Raw genomic sequence first — 16,114 nt, 5'->3', positions numbered from 1 at the left:
GGGCTATTCCTAAGGTTATAGAATTTAAGAAAGCTCAGGAACGATTTCAGTGTAAGAAAGAACACTATTTTGCATACATACAAATTAGAGATTATTGCTTGAAATTTATGAGAGCACATGGGAAAACATGGGAATATCAAATCTTAAAACCAGTATTCAACGCATTTAAAAATAACAATTTCTCTATATCAGGGTTGTATAATATTATCAAACAAACTGAACATAAAGATCAGATAGAGAAAATTACACTAAGATGGAAAGACATGTATTTTCCAAATATGACAACAGAGATTATGTTAAAAAGCATAAGAACAGTAGAGAAGACTACACTAGCTATGACTCTACGTGAACAACACATTAAAACAATTTGGATGACATATATTACACCTGAAACAATGTCTAAATGGGGGAAGGATCGTGAGAGATATAAGTGTGAGAAATGTAAAAGGAGTAAGGCTAACTTAATACATTGCCTCTGGGCATGCCCTAAATTACAAAGGTTCTGGAAAATGGTGATTTTTTGGGCTAACAAAATTTGTAAGATACATCTGGTATTACAAGCAGACCATGTTATATTTTTAAGCTTTAAAAAGACGGAAGCTACACAGTGTAAAATCTTCCTCTCAATGTTAATTATTCTAAGTAGGAATTTGATTCTTAAAGGGTGGAAGAGTGAAAGGGCACCTACACTTAAAGAATTAAAAACTACTGTGCAGAAATAATTTCTGATCGAGCAGAATGACATTTGGTATAATCTAGAGATAAACGTGGGTAGGTTCTTTGAAAAATGGAAATTCTGGATTAAGACACAGGATAGAAATATACAAAGGGACCTTATTTCCAGATTTGAAAATACTATGTATATAATGGAGAGTAGGCTCAGGGGAGAGTGGCTATGAATTAGATAGGAGAAGTGATAGTCAGATATATAAGAGCATATGCAAATTTTTTTCTATACATTTGTGTTTATTTTATTTTTTTTGGTGGGTTTGTTCAATTATAGATAAAGAAATTATAATTGGGAGAGAATAATAGCACAAATCTGTTTGTTCAGCAGACAAGAATTGTTTTTTTTTCTTCTTTTTCCGTCTTCCTTTTATGATGAAATACAAGTCTGTATATTTATGTTAAAATATCAATAAAAATTATAATTAAAAAAAAGAAAAGGAGGGTATAGGAAAGTACATAAACATAGTAGTATGACTCAAACACAACAGTATTTTCCTTCTAATGTCAGTGAGGATCCACGAAAACATTCATAACCTATGGGAAATATTTCACCTGGCTACCAGGAGGAGGCAAAGACGCCAAAAACAGAACATTGTATTATCCCTCCCACTTAGACTACCCTCTCAGTTCTTTCCCTTGTGTCATGGAGGTTGGCAGAGAGGTGCTCTGCTGAAGATTCTAATTTCTATGTTCCTTAATGGATTGTTTCCTGCAAGAGAGTACAGGGGGTTGCTAGTAGTCATGTAATTCTCTTAGAGTTTTGGTGAATATTAGCTCTTGATGTCACAGGGAAGTACCCATGCCTCCTTCCAGTACACCTATGCTATCCTCCCTTTATAGACAAACAATGGTAGTTACACAGATTTAATTTTTCCTTGTGTCACAGGTCCCTATCAGAATAAAGATTCTACTGTCAGACCCGGGGCTGCTGAGAAGGCAGCATAGACTGCATATAAAGACTTCTGATTGGGAAGTCTCTGGAACCCCTTATCCCCTCTATGGCTGGTTGTCTAATTTGTGGGACTGCATTAATGACTAAGGGTAGGGGACATTCTTCTTTGCTGGGTAGCCTCCAGTAGGGGTGTTCAATAATAGAAGCAATATTAAGGGCATCATTTTCTTTGGAGGATAGCATGTGCTGGTTTGCTTCCTTTTAGTGGTGTTTTTTGACAAATAATGATTGGATGCTGCCGCACTCTGTTTTTATGTTTGTATACTTTATGAGGGCTCCGGGAGTCCTGGAACAGTGCTCTCTATTGTTACTTGGGGCATGTAGGAGAGCAACCTCTAAAGCTAGTGCCTCTTGTTACTACTTCCTTCTGGATACTAAGCCTGATTTGCATGGCTTACTCAGAAATGGACCAGCAGCCTCTATCTAAAATTACGGCACTTTCTACCTGTGCGGTGTCTCTTCTTGGACTTTCAGGACTGAGACTTCTGTTGAACAGTTTGCAAGGCTGTTACTTGGTCTTCCTTAATCTCTTTCACAAAATTCTACAGATTTGATGTTTTTGCCTAAGCGGAGGCATCATGTGGGAGATTTCCCATAGGTTATGAATGTTTTCTTGGACCCTCAAGAAAACATTTAAAAAATAACTAAATTTATCCTTAACTGATAAATTAATGTATTTCTAATGACACAATGAGTCTATGGATCATCTAATTACTAATGGGATATATCACTCCCAGCAGGAGGCGGCAAAGAGCACCACAGCAAAGCTGTTACATATCACCTCCCTTCCCTCCCACCCCAGTCATTCTCTTTGCCTCTGTTAGAGCAAAGAAGTGGTAAAGTTAGGTGTTAGAAAAGATTCTTCAAGCAAGATTTTATTATTTTTATTATTTTTTAAGTAGTGCAAGATTGGAATAACAATCCAAAAAGCCTGCTATTGAATCAGACAGCATGAAGGGCCTGCCCCCAATCCGGGACCGGATCTTGTAGGGGGCAGACTTTCCTTCTTCACTCAGGCTTGGGTTCGAGATGTTCAGGATCCCTGGACGGTGGACATCGTGTCCCAGGGATACAAACTAGAGTTCAAGAACTGTCCTCCCAGGGGCAGGTTTCTGCTTTCAAGATTATCTGTAGACCAGACAAAAAGAGAGGCGTTCTTACAATGTGTACAGGACATCTCCGACCTGGGAGTGATAGTTCCTGTTCCGGTGCAGGAACGGGGTCTGGGGTTCTATTCCAATCTGTTCGTGGTTCCCAAGAAGGAAGGAACCTTCAAAACAATTTTAGATATCAAGAGTCTAAACAAAATCCTCAGAGTATTATCCTTCAAGATGGAAACTAATCGTTCCATTCTTTCTTTGATCCAAGAGGGTCAATTTAGGACTACCGTGTTTGCATTCCTAGACAAACGCTCCCAGTTCGTGGCTCTTCCATTCGGCCTTGCCACAGCCCCCAGAATTTTCTCAAAGGTTCTGGGATCCCTGTTGGCGGTGCTCAGATTGCGGGGCATTGCAATGGCGCCTTATCTGGATGACATTCTGGTCCAGGCGCCATCCTTTCAAGAAGCAAGATCCCACACGGAAATGTTATCTTTCCTGCGATCTCACGGATGGAAGGTAAATTTGGAAAAGAGTTCCTTAGTTCCACATACAAGAGTACTTTTCTTGGGAACCATAATAGATTCCTTATCAATGAAGATTTTTCTGACAGAAGTCAGGAAATCAAAGATTTTCGATTCTTGCCTAGCACTTCCGTCCTCTCCTCAGCCATCAGTGGCTCAGTGCATGGAGGTAATCGGTCTGATGGTAGCGGCAATGGACATCATCCCGTTCGCCCGTTTCCACCTCAGACCTCTGCAGTTAGACATTCTCAGTCAGTGAACGGAGATTATACGGATCTGTCTCTGCAAATACAGCTGGAGCAGGAGACAAGGGATTCTCTTCTTTGGTGGTTGTCTCATCTCTCCCAGGGAACCTGCTTTCGCAGACCGTCCTGGGTGATTGTGACAACAGACGCCAGCCTTCTGGGATGGGGAGCAGTCTGGGGCTCTCTAAAGGCTCAAGGAACTTGGACTCGGTCGGAGTCTGTTCTGCCCATAAACATTCTGGAACTGAGAGCAATCTTCAATGCTCGCCTGGCCCCAGTTAGCCTCGGCCCAGTTCATCAGGTTCCAGTCGGACAACATAACTTCAGTGGCTTACATCAACCATCAGGGAGGAACGCGAAGTTCCTCGGCCATGACAGAGGTAGCCAAAATAATGCAGTGGGCGGAGACCCACAATTGCTGACTGTCGGCGATTCACATCCCAGGAGTGGACAACTGGGAGGTGGACTTCCTGAGCAGACAGACCTTTCACCCGGGGGATTGGGAACTCCATCCGGAAGTGTTTTCCAGCCCGATTCTAAAATGGGGTCAGCCGGAATTGGATCTCATGGCTTCTCGGCAGAATGCCAAGCTTCTGAGGTACGGATCGAGGTCAATGGACCCTCAGGCTGTACTGATAGATGCCCTGGCGGTACCTTATAATTTCAGTCTTGCATACCTATTTCCTCTGTTCGCTCTTCTACCTCGGGTTATTGCTCGAATCAAGCAGGAGAGGGCGTCGGTGATCCTCTTTGCACCAGCATGGACTCGCAGGATTTGGTATGCAGATCTGGTGGAAATGTCATCTCTACCACCTTGGAGACTTCCGTTGAGGGAGGACCTTCTACTTCAAGGGCCCTTCCTTCATCCAAATCTAGTTTCTCTGAAGCTGACTGCTTGGAGATTGAACGCTTAATTTTATCCAAGCCGGGATTTTCAGAATCGGTCATAGAGACCATGATTCAGGCTCGTAAACCTGTGACTAGAAAGATTTACCACACGATATGGCGTAAATATCTATATTGGTGTAAATCCAAGGGCTACTCTTGGAGTAGAGTTAGGATTCCTAAAATTCTGTCCTTTCTCCAAGAAGGTTTGGAGAAGGAATTATCTGCAAGTTCCCTAAAGGGTCAAATTTCTGCCATGTCTATTTTGTTACATAAACGTCTGGCAGACGTACCAGACGTGCAATCGTTTTGTCAGGCCTTGGTCAGGATCAGGCCTATGTTCAAACCAGTTACTCCTCCCTGGAGTCTTAATTTAGTTCTTAAGGTTCTTCAAAAGGCTCCGTTTGAGCCTATGCATTCCTTAGATATTAAGTTGTTATCTTGGAAAGTTTTGTTTCTTGTTGCTTTTTCATCTGCTCGTAGAGTGTCAGAGCTCTCGGCTTTACAGTATGAGTCACCTTACCTTATTTTTCATTCGGATAAGGTAGTTTTACGTACCAAATTAGGGTTTCTCCCTAAAGTAGTTTCTGACCGGAACATTAATCAGGAGATTGATGTTCCTCCTTCGTGTCCTAATCCTTCTTCTCAGAAGGAACGGCTTCTGCACAATCTGGACGTGGTACGTGCACTAAAATTTTATTTACAGGCGACTAAGGATTTTCGTCAGTCTTCTGCCTTGTTTGTGGTTTTCTCTGGAAAACTTAAGGGACAGAAAGCTACGGCTACTTCTCTTTCTTTGTGGTTGAAGAGTATCATACGTTTTGCCTATGAAACTGCTGGACAGCAACCTCCAGAGAGAGTTACAGGCTCATTCCCCGAGGGCTGTTGCTTCCTCATGGGCATTCAAAAATTTAAGCTTCTATGGAACAGATTTGCAAGGCTGCAACTTGGTCCTCTCTTCACACTTTTACAAAGTTGTATAAATTTGACACGTTTACCTCAGCTGAGGCCGCTTTTGGGAGAGAGGTTCTTCAAGCAGTGGCGCCTTCCCTTTAGGTTCCCTGTCTTATCCCTCCCTTATCATCTGTGTACTCTAGCTTCGGTATTGATTCCCATTAGTAATTAGATGATCCGTGGACTCATCGTGTCATTAGAAAGAAAACAAAATTTATGCTTACCTGATGAATTTCTTTCTTTCTTGACACAATGAGTCCACGGCCCGCCCTGTTCTTTAGACAGGGTGTTAGTATGTTATAAACTTCAGACACCTCTGCACCTTGTTACTTCCTTTCTCTCCTTTACTTTGGTTGAATGACTGGGGTGGGAGGGAAGGGAGGTGATATTTAACAGCTTTGCTGTGGTGCTCTTTGCCGCCTCCTGCTGGGCAGGAGTGATGTATCCCATTAGTAATTAGATGATCCTTGGACTCATCGTGTCAAGAAAGAAAGACATTTTTCAGGTAAGCATAATTTTTTTCCCCCCTTTGTGGCAGTGAGGGGCCACGAACACCCCATAATCTTGGGTAGTGGCGGCAGTCTTCGCACCTCTCTACCCCTCTTGTCTCTCTACTTTTCCTTATCCTGGGCTTGAATTACTCAGAGGGTAGGGGAAGTGGGGTGGATATTTCAATGTTCTCTTTGGGGTGTCTTTACCTCCTCCTGGTGGCCAGGTGAAATATTTCCCATAGATTATGAATGTTTACGTGGGCCCTCACTGCCAAGAAGGAAATTAATTTATCAGGTAAGCATAAATTTTATTTTTTGTAATTAACCCCGTCTTGCTCACTTGATTATACATCACCGTTATGAGGTATATAATTTGCCCTGTGGACATATAACTCCCTATCTGTCGTATTACTGTCCCTTATTACTGTGAGAGAATAGCGTTTAGGAGGGCTGCTAACCTCAATCTGTAATCTCCCATAACTCATATTTACTGAAATATTTGTTATCGCTAAAACCTACAATACTTTCCAAGTAGTTTGTAAATTACAAATATTTTTACATTTAGTTCAAATAAATGTCCATGCACCAGCTTAGCAGTATTTTCTTTGGTGGGTCAACCTGGTCGCAGCCTCTTTTCATAGAGGAGAACTTTCCTGAAGTATAGCAGCTGATCCAGTTCACTTACCAGTCAAAAGGAGGACACTAGGCCTCTTAATGTTAAAAACAGGAAAGAATTTTATTTCTTACTCAGTTGCTGCATTTGAAATTCTGTCAGAATATTTTTTTTTTATATTTGATTATCTACACTATAAATTTATAGCTTTTAAAATACACCCTTTTCTTTGTAAAATACGTGATTTCCACAGAAACCTATTTCTCACTAGTGAGTCACAGATAGTTATTGCAAAAAGTGATATCTGAGCAAGTGTTTCATATTTTGGATTTTATCCATATGATGTTGATTAGGTGCAAGTAGCCTTTCTAATTAAGGCACTATATTGGCATTATTATTTTTTTCCACTTAAAGGGTCATTCAACACCAGAATTTTTGTTTCCTAGTTTTGCATAACCAACACAGTTATAAAATACATGTTTTACCTCTAATTACCTTGTGTCTAAGCCTCTGCAAACTGCCCCCTTATTTCAGTTCTTTTGACAGACTTGCATTTTAGCCAATTAGTACTGACACCTAGGTAACTTCATGTGCGTGAGCTCAATGTTAGCTATATGACACACATGATCCAACACCCTCTAGTGGTGAAAAACTGTCAAAATGCATTCAGATTAGAGGCGGCCTTCAAGGTCTAAGAAATTGGCATATGAGGTGTAGCTTTCAACTAAGAATACCAAGAGAACAAAGCAAAATTGGTGATAAAAGTAAATTTGAAAGTGGTTTAAAATTACATGACCTATTTGAAAGTTTATTTTGGACTTAACTGTCGATTTAAAGACTAGTGTGCATACTTTCTAAATACTGATAATTAAACAAGAAGGTCATACTTCGTATATTAACAACCGTCAAGCAAGCCATACTTTTTTTTTTTAGATATAAACCATTGTTTTGGTTTGCACAAGCATCTGTACATGTGTTGTTATACATTTATGCAACTTTCATCAGTTCACAAGACTACAATTAATAAGATCACTACACTGACAAATGCCTTCCTCTTTCAAAAACATACAGTGGTGTTTTTGCTGAAGTTGAGTACCAGATAAAAATCACTGTGCCTCCCCAGCCGTAGGTTGGACGAGCCTTAGGGTGTCAAACATAAGAGGGGTGACAATCAAAAAAAAAAAAAAAAAAAAAAAAAAGGAAACCAAAAACCGCCAATAAGCAGCTAGCTAAAATTAGTTCATTGCTGCAGCTAGGTAGCTTTTTAACAAAGGATACCAAGAGAACAAAGCAAATTGGATAATGAAGTAAATTGGAAAGTTTTCAAATTGCATGCTGTATCTAAATCATAAAAGCTACATTTTGTTTTTACTGTCCCTTTCTGCTGGCTTCAGAGTTTCAAAGCAGCTGCCACTCTTTTATTCCCTACATATTCTTGTTCTCATAAGCGTACATCCATCACTTTTTGTCTTTAAAATACCTTATCTAGGAACTTTAAGCAGCTGCCATGTGTGATTCATTCTCCCCACTCATAATTTGTGTTATCATTAAGCAGTGAAGGATCATGGGGAGGTCAACCTGACTGAGCATTAGGTCTAATTTTTACATAATGTCTCCTCCAGTATTCTGTTTCCTACACCTTTCTTTACTCCATCTTTTTGTCAATATAATTGATTATTTAGAGATGCCACAAGTAGCTGCAGTATTGTTTTGTGGAGCTGGAGCTATAGAACACAAGGAAATACATAAATGACGCTAAAAAATCTAGTTATCCTTTTTTCTTCTTAAACGGGGAGAGGCCATTACTTTTGGGAATATAGAACCTGGCCACCAGATGGAGGCAAAGACACCCCAGCCAAAGGCTTAAATACCTCCCCCACTTTCCTCATCCCCCAGTCATTCTTTGGTTTTGGAGTAGTCTCTTATGGAGGGTAGTACTCTTCGAGATGGGACTGGAGCTTTAAGTAGTCCTGTCAGCCTCTCAGTGAGAGCCTGGGTGAAAGTTTGAGTCTGGAGATGAAGGGAGAGTCTATCTGGAAAACCATCCCGACTCATATTAACAGCTCCATAAGCAATCGGCGTTGACAAGTTTCACTGCCTGCTTTCTTCACTCTGTCAGAAGCGATGCTAATATCTGTCGCACTTGAAGGGCCGTGTTACCGTTCCACGGCGTAGATTATGGTAAGATTTCTTCTTTTTTTATACATGTGTGATAACGCAAGAAGACAGGGTCACAGTGTGAGTCCTTTTATCTGTATAGAATCAAGGGTTTATATCTCCTGAGGGGGATTATTGAACAGTGGGGAATAATCTTATATGTTTATTTTATTTTATGATGCTTTTATGTGTGAGATGTTATGGGCTCATAGGCTGTTATGGAATATACAGGTTTCACTTTCACTTTGAGAGCCATGCAGCTTACAAGCTTGGTGCGCTTTTTCTCATAGCAGGGACAGTCCTGCATTGTGCACCATGTGATTCTTTCCTGACCGGGTATTTATCAGAGAGGAGTTTTAAATCTCTGTACTGTCTGGGTCATGGGAGGTGGTGAGTGCCCCAGCCATTAGGATATAAAGGTGCAGTTTTTTTGAATAAAATAAGATATGACTCCTAAGTCTAGATTTCTTTCCCTCCCCTTTAAGGGAATGATTTTGTTTGGTCCAGGCCTGGACTCTATTACCTCCACGGTCACAGGGGGCAAAGATGCTCTCCTACTGCAAGAGTTCTTTTCGTTCTGATAAATCCCATGTTAACAGTCCTCCGCTAAGCCTGAGCAAACCAAAAGCTCTTGGAAGCCGGCTCAGTCCTGGAATAAATCCAAGCAGAGCAAGAAGCCTGCAAAGTCTAAGTCAGCATGAATGGGCGGTCCCCGGTGCTTTTCTGGATCGAGTAGGGGGCAGACTGTCGCTCTTTTCAGTCGCTTGGTTCAAGGACGTGCAGGATCCATGGGTCCTGGAGGTCATAGCTCAGGGTTACAAGATCGGTTTCAAGTCTCAGCCACCCAAGGGCAGATTCCTCCTCTTTCTCCTGTCTTCCTGACCAGAAAGGAGGGAAGCCTTCTGGGGTGCGTACGGGATCTGTCCTCTTAGGAGTTATTGTCCCGGTGCCTATCGCAGGTAGAGGTTTGGGATACTATTAAAACCTTTTTGTGGTCCCAAAGAAGGAGGGAACTTTCCGTCTGATTTAGGCTTAAAGTGCTTAAATAGGTTTTTAAATATCCCCTCGTTCAAGAGGGAGACCATAGGTCCATTCTTCCCCTCGTTCGAGAAGGGCAGTTCATGACCACGATAGATCTGAAGGATGCTCCCTTCATGTACCAATCCTCAGCAACCACTTCCAGTTCCTAAGGTTTGCATTCCTGGACCAGCTCTTCTAGTTTATTGATCTTCCGTTTGGTCTAGCTATAGCTCCAAGAAATCTCTCCTCTGTCTTCTTCGATCCCATGGATGGAAGATAAATCCTAGAGAGAGTTCTCTTGTATCAAGTTCCAGGGTAGAATTCTCGAGTACTATGAGACTCCATAGACATGAGAATATTTCTAACAGACCAGAGATGTTGCAAGCTAAAAAAAAAAGCAAGTTTTTGTCCGGATGGCTTGTCCCAAGGGACGTCCGTCTCAAGACCATCCTGGGTGATTTGTGACTATGGTTGCTAGTCTGTCAGGATGGGGAGCTGTTTGGGGTGCCAGGAAGGCACAGTGTCTATGGACTCAAGAGGAAAAACTCCTTCCCGATCACATTTTGGATGGCCTCTGCTGGGTTCGTCCAAGTTTATCAGATTCCAATCAGACAATATATCCTCGGTGGCGTACATCAACCATTAGGGGGGAACGAGAAGCTCCTTAGCTATGAGGGAAGTATCTCGGATTCTGGAGTGGGCGGAGACTCACATTTGTTTGCTGTCAGAGATCCACATTCCACGTGTGGACAACTGGGAAGTGGATTTCCTCAGCAGACAATCCTTTCATCCGGGAGAATGGTCTCTCCATCCCTAGTGTTTGCAGAGATTTGCAAGAGGTGGATCTTATGTCATCTCAATACCAAGCTACCCAGATTATGGGTTGAGGTTCAGGGAACCTCAGGCGGAGCTAACAGATGAATTAGTGGTGCCTTGGAGGGTCTAATTTTTCTAATCTAATTTTTCCAGCCGTTACCACTGCTTCCTAGTGTAGTGGCTCGAATCAAGCAGGTGTCAGTGATACTAATCGCTCCGTCTTGGCCGCGAAGGATATGGTTCGTGGACTAGTGGGGATGTTATTTTCTCCTCCGTGGAAGTTACCTTGTCGCAGGGATCTGCTGACCAAGGTCTCTTTGTTCATCTATGCCTAGATTCTCTGAGGATGACTGCGTGGAGATTGAATGCTTAGTCCTAGCCAAGTGAGGGCTTTCTGAGAGTGTTATTTTTACTCTCATTCAAGCTCGTAGCTGGTTGCTCGTCGTATCTATCATAAGGTGTGGAGGACCTACTTATTCTGTTCTCCAGGATGAACTGGAGAAGGGGTTTTGTGCAAGTCCCCTGAGGGGACAGATTTCGGCCCTGTCTGTGTTAATGCACAAGAGGTTCACTGAGCTTCCTGATGTTCAGTCATTTGTTAAGACTCTGCTAGGATCAGATCTGTGTTTAGATATCTTGCTCCTCCTTGGAGTTTAAATCTTGTTCTTTAAGTTTTGCATGGGCTCCTTTGGAGCCTATGCATTAAGTAGACATTAAATTATTGTCTTGGAAGGTTCCTTTTCTACAGGCTATTGCTTCTGCGCGCAGAGTATCTGTGATTGCTGCCTTGCAATGCATCCCTCCTTATCTAGCTTTCCATGCTGATAAGGCTGTTCTACGAACCAAGTTAGGTTTTCTTACTAAGGTTGTGTCAATTCGCAACATCAATCAAGAGATTCTGGTTCCTTTTTTATGTCCTACTCCTTCGTCAAACGATCGTTTTCAACGTAATTCTGGATGTGGTTTGTGCCTTTAAGTCCTATCTTCAGGCCACAAAGGAATTTAGACAAACTTCTTTCTCTGTTTATTCTCTTTTCCGGGAAGCATGGGGGTCAGAGGGCCTTTTCGACTTCCTTATCTTTTTGGCTGAGGAGTGTCCTCCGTTTAGCATTGAGACAGCGGGACATAAGTCTCCTCTGAGGATTACGGCTCATTCTACGCGAGCAGTGGTTTCCTCTTGGGCCTTCAAGACTGAGGCCTCCTATGGATCAGATTTGTAAGGCGGCTACCTGGTTCTCCTTACATTCTTTTTCCAGACTTTACAAGTTTGATGTTTTTTGCTGAAGCAGCCTTTGGGAGAGGGGTTTTGCAGGCTGTGGTGCCCTCAGATTAGGATCCGACCTCTCTCTTTCCCTCCCGTTTTGCATTCAGTGTCCTCTATAGCTTGGGTATTGTTTTCCCAAAAGTAATGAATGCAGGCTGTGGCCTCTCCCTGTTTAAGAAGAAAAACTTAAGTTATGCTTACCAGGTAATTTTCTTTTCTTCTGACGGGGAGAAGCCACAGCTCCCCGCCCGTTTTTGTTCTATGGGGGGCGGCCTTATATTTTATTTGTTTTTCTGGAACCTTTTTCACCCTGATATTTCTCCTTCTGTTCCTTGTTCCCTCGGCAGAATGACTGGGGGATGAGGGAAGTGGGGGAGGTATTTAAAGGGACCCTGAATACAATTTTTTCTTTTGTGATTCAGATAAAGCATGCCATTTTAAGCAACTTTCTAATTTACTCCTATTATCAAATTTTCTTCATTCTCTTGGTATCTTTATTTGAAATGCAAGAATGTAAGTTTAGATGCCGGCACATTTTTGGTGAACAACCTGAGTTGTTCTTGCTGATTGGTGGATAAATTCATCCACCAATAAAAAAAAAAGTGCTGTCCACAGGTCTGAACCAAAAAAAAAAAAAAAGCTTAGATGCCTTCTTTTTCAAATAAAGATTGCAAGAGAACAAAGAAAATTTGATAATAGGAGTAAATTAGAAAGTTGCTTAAAATTGCATGCTATCTGAATCATGAAAGAAAAAATTTGGGTTCAGTGTCCCTTTTAAGCCAGGGATATCAAACTCATTCAGTCTGGGGGCCACTGGCCAAGTGTTCTTCCTCCATGGAGACCACTTGAACAGAGTGAGTGCTTTGGAATTGGTTATTCTAGGAACTGGACGTGACATTTACCTAAGTAGTAGTGCATGGCAGGAGCTGTAGTCCACAATAGACATACACAATGTATATTTATCTTCTGAGAGCCAAGTGAAGTGATCATTCTGGAACTGAATAAAAAGTGACCAAGCAGTGCATAATGGGAGTCTACACTGGACAATGCAATGCTCGTCTTTATATTTATCTTGTGTTTGTCTATTTAGAACATCAGCTTGTTACACCTCTTTGAACCCTAAAAAAATTGATGGGGTCAGATTAATAATTTACCTAATAAGCGAGGGAGGGCCAGATTACACTATCTTGAGGGCTGCATTTGGCCCCAGGGACTGTACTTTGAGACCACTGCTTTAAGCCTTTGGCTGGGGTGTCTTTGCCTCCTCCTGGTGGCCAGGTTCCGTATTATTACCTGGTAAGCATAATTTGTTTTTTTTTTTCTTTTTTCTTTCTTTTTTTTTTTATACAGCGATGTCCTCAGTGTATCAGTGTAGGTGTTTATGCAAAATATTAACAAAAAAAGCTTCTAGTAAAACCTAGCAATGCCTCAGTGATCACTTTTATTTTGTGCATGTGTCCGTATACTCAATGCATGTGCACTGACTGTTGTGCTTGCTCAGAGACCCAGATAGCATCATTGTTGTCACGACAAGTGTCACAGCCAGTTTTCTGAGCTGATGCCAGCTGGTAGTGCTGATGTACATGACATGCAGACATGCTCTGTGAACCATATGCACAGTAAGTGGTAAGGGATTTTTTTTTTAGTATTCATTTTTATTTTTTGGGCAGATTTGTGTTTGTAAAACTTGTCTATACAAAACAGCGAGCAAAAACCCATGGAACAGGTAAAGTAGATTCTATAATAGTGTGTGGAAGGACTGAAGTGATTACTTAAAGTAACACAACACAGTAGAATAGTATAATCAATAAATGCATATTAAAAAGACAGTTAAAAATTCAGTTAAAATTTCAAATGAGTGATAGATTTTTTTTTCCTGACAAATTTCAAAGCTAGTTACATTTTCATCCAAATGCATCATGTGACAGCCATCAACCAATCACAAAATGCATATACGTATATTCTGTAAATTCTTGCACAGGATTTATATACTGCTTTCTTTAGGACTATCTGGTGCATATCTAAGCTTGAAGCCCTGTGTGTGTATGTATATGTATATATACACTGTGTGTGTGTGTATGTATATATATATATATATATATATATATATACACTGTGTGTGTATATATATATATATATATATATATATATATATATATATATATATATATATATATATAAAATCTCACTGTACATGCACCAAAATCCAAATATGAATCCGCCCTCCTGGCACAGGCACCTGTGTAAGCACTCAAAATGAACAGTGATCTCACAGGATTTATATATATATATATATATATATATATATATATATATATATATATATATATATATATATATATATATATATATATATATATATATAAATATAAATATATATATATATACACACACACACACACACACACACATTCCATCCTCTCTGGTGGAGTGTTGCAATTTTCAGTGATAACATTTTTTTTAATAATAAAATAAATACATATTATGGAGGGTATTTATGTTTAATTGTTCTGTTTTATGTATAAATGGTTTGAGTTAATGCAATTAAGTTACATTGTGAGAATGTTGTAGTCTCTTACAGAAAGAATAACTGTTTCCAGACAATAAATTGGTTGACATTCTATTTATTTACATTTATACCAATGCTAATCTATATTCTAAAACAAGCTATTTAATCATAATGTGAAAAGGCTCTCTTGCTACAATAACCTAAACCAAGGCAGCTGTTAGCTACTGACTGAAATGTGGGGGTGGATCTGGAGGGAAGTAAAGAGTTAAAGATGAAGTCAACAGGTATAGACAGATCCAGGTATGTGATATGTTTGTTTTGCAAGGTGCTACAAATGCTGCTCCATGCAACCTGACACCATGTAGGCCGGGCTAGCTAACCTAGTAAAGCAGGCAGCAATGTAAGAGAACTGGAATTTCTGGTCCTGGTGGTTAATTGCAGCAGGCCCTCCCAGGGCTGTGACTGCAGATTTGCTGTCAGCCCCTCACTGAAAACAGGCATGAAGTGCGGGGATAGCCGCTCCTTCTGTAATCTGCCAGCGGCCTGCTTCTTAAGGACTTCTATGCTAGGTAAGGCAACAACATTCTCCCAATTATTTTACATGGTTGTGCCAGGCCAGAGCCTTGACTCGCAACATCTGCAGACAGGTACACACCTTTTTGTTTCATGGGGAGCGATTAGCAACTGTGTATTTATTGTACGTGTTTGTAACCCCTTTATTTAGATGCAAGAAAAAAGTGAGAAACTTTTCATGATATCTGCAGTAGGCAATGACTTAGTGACAACTTCTGATTATATTCATATATGTAGATGGTCTCAGGAACGCTCATGTTTTGTAGTACAAAGTGCAGGAATTTCCATGCTAGCCACAATATTGCAGCAGTTCGCATTTTAGATATATACTTGGCTTACCTTTTTAACAAATCTTTGCAGTAAATCATGTAAAGGATAGGTCTTTGCAAGACAATGATTTTATTTATTTTTGTATTATTGAGGGGACATTGTACACTTGATTTTTTAGTTGCATAAATGTTTTATAGATGATCCATTTATATAGCCCATCTGGTAGTGTTTTTGTAACAATGTATAGTTTTGCTTATTTTTTAATAACATTGTGCTGATTGTGTACACGCGTTTACATACTCCTGCTGGCTCCTGTTTATCTGTCTTTTCATATGCAGGGTGGGGGGTGTCTGCACTTCTCGTTTTTCCCAGCTACTTTCACTGGGTGTCCCAGCCTATCCCCATCAACAGTGCTAAACTGGGGAGCTTCTAAGTAAGTTTTTTTAAAAGGTTTTGTACTGGGTTTGTTTAAATCAGTATCTGTGCATTTTCTTCTTTATAGTAGTGTCTATTACATGCAGTTATATAAAAATTGGTGTATACTGTCCCTTTAATTTGTCATTATTAGCTTACCAACAATAGCAATGCTTTTTAATAATATACAGTATGTATTTGAATAATCAATCGATTCCTTGAGTGGCATGGAAAGGGGTACACGTTGATGTATACTTCCTGGCATTTTTTCATCTTTCTGGTACTATTGTGTTACACAAAAAATATATCTTATGTATTTACTCATGCTGCAGCCTGAGTAGTGTCATTACTACTCTAAAATGGTATAAATTGTGCTGATTATGTGCTTATAGTTGCCCATCATACTGCCCTCAATGTGGCAACATAGAAGAGCTTGAAAACACTTTATTTTCTGACATTGCACATTAGCTATCGCAGTGCTAGGTGGGGTTATATGGGAGATACTAATCTGGCAGAGGAGGAAAAGCATTAGTTGTCAATACAACCCATAAATTGATAGATTTGTATTGATTGTTTATATAGATAATATCATCTATATATA

At 40.4% G+C, this 16,114-nt stretch overlaps 1 protein-coding gene across 4 annotated transcripts in view; it reads left to right on the top strand.

Moving 5' to 3' along the window:
* ELF1 (E74 like ETS transcription factor 1) overlaps positions 1 to 16,114 on the top strand; it is a 427,636-nt gene that overhangs the window by 216,483 nt on the left and 195,039 nt on the right. Inside the window, exon 1 of one of the 4 annotated variants that reach the window (XM_053707957.1) lies at positions 14,679 to 14,825. The exons of 2 other annotated variants lie outside the window; for them this stretch is intronic. The gene's annotated coding sequence lies outside the window, so the exon portion shown is untranslated. Of the gene's footprint in view, positions 1 to 14,678; positions 14,904 to 16,114 lie in introns of those variants that run through there. One more of the 4 variants, XM_053707959.1, reaches the window with a different exon arrangement.

Source organism: Bombina bombina, chromosome 3, assembly GCF_027579735.1.
Source record: "Bombina bombina isolate aBomBom1 chromosome 3, aBomBom1.pri, whole genome shotgun sequence".
Taxonomy (NCBI): domain Eukaryota; kingdom Metazoa; phylum Chordata; class Amphibia; order Anura; family Bombinatoridae; genus Bombina; species Bombina bombina.
The sequence above is the reverse complement of the archived record's forward strand: the minus strand, read 5'-3'. Positions and strand labels throughout refer to the sequence as shown.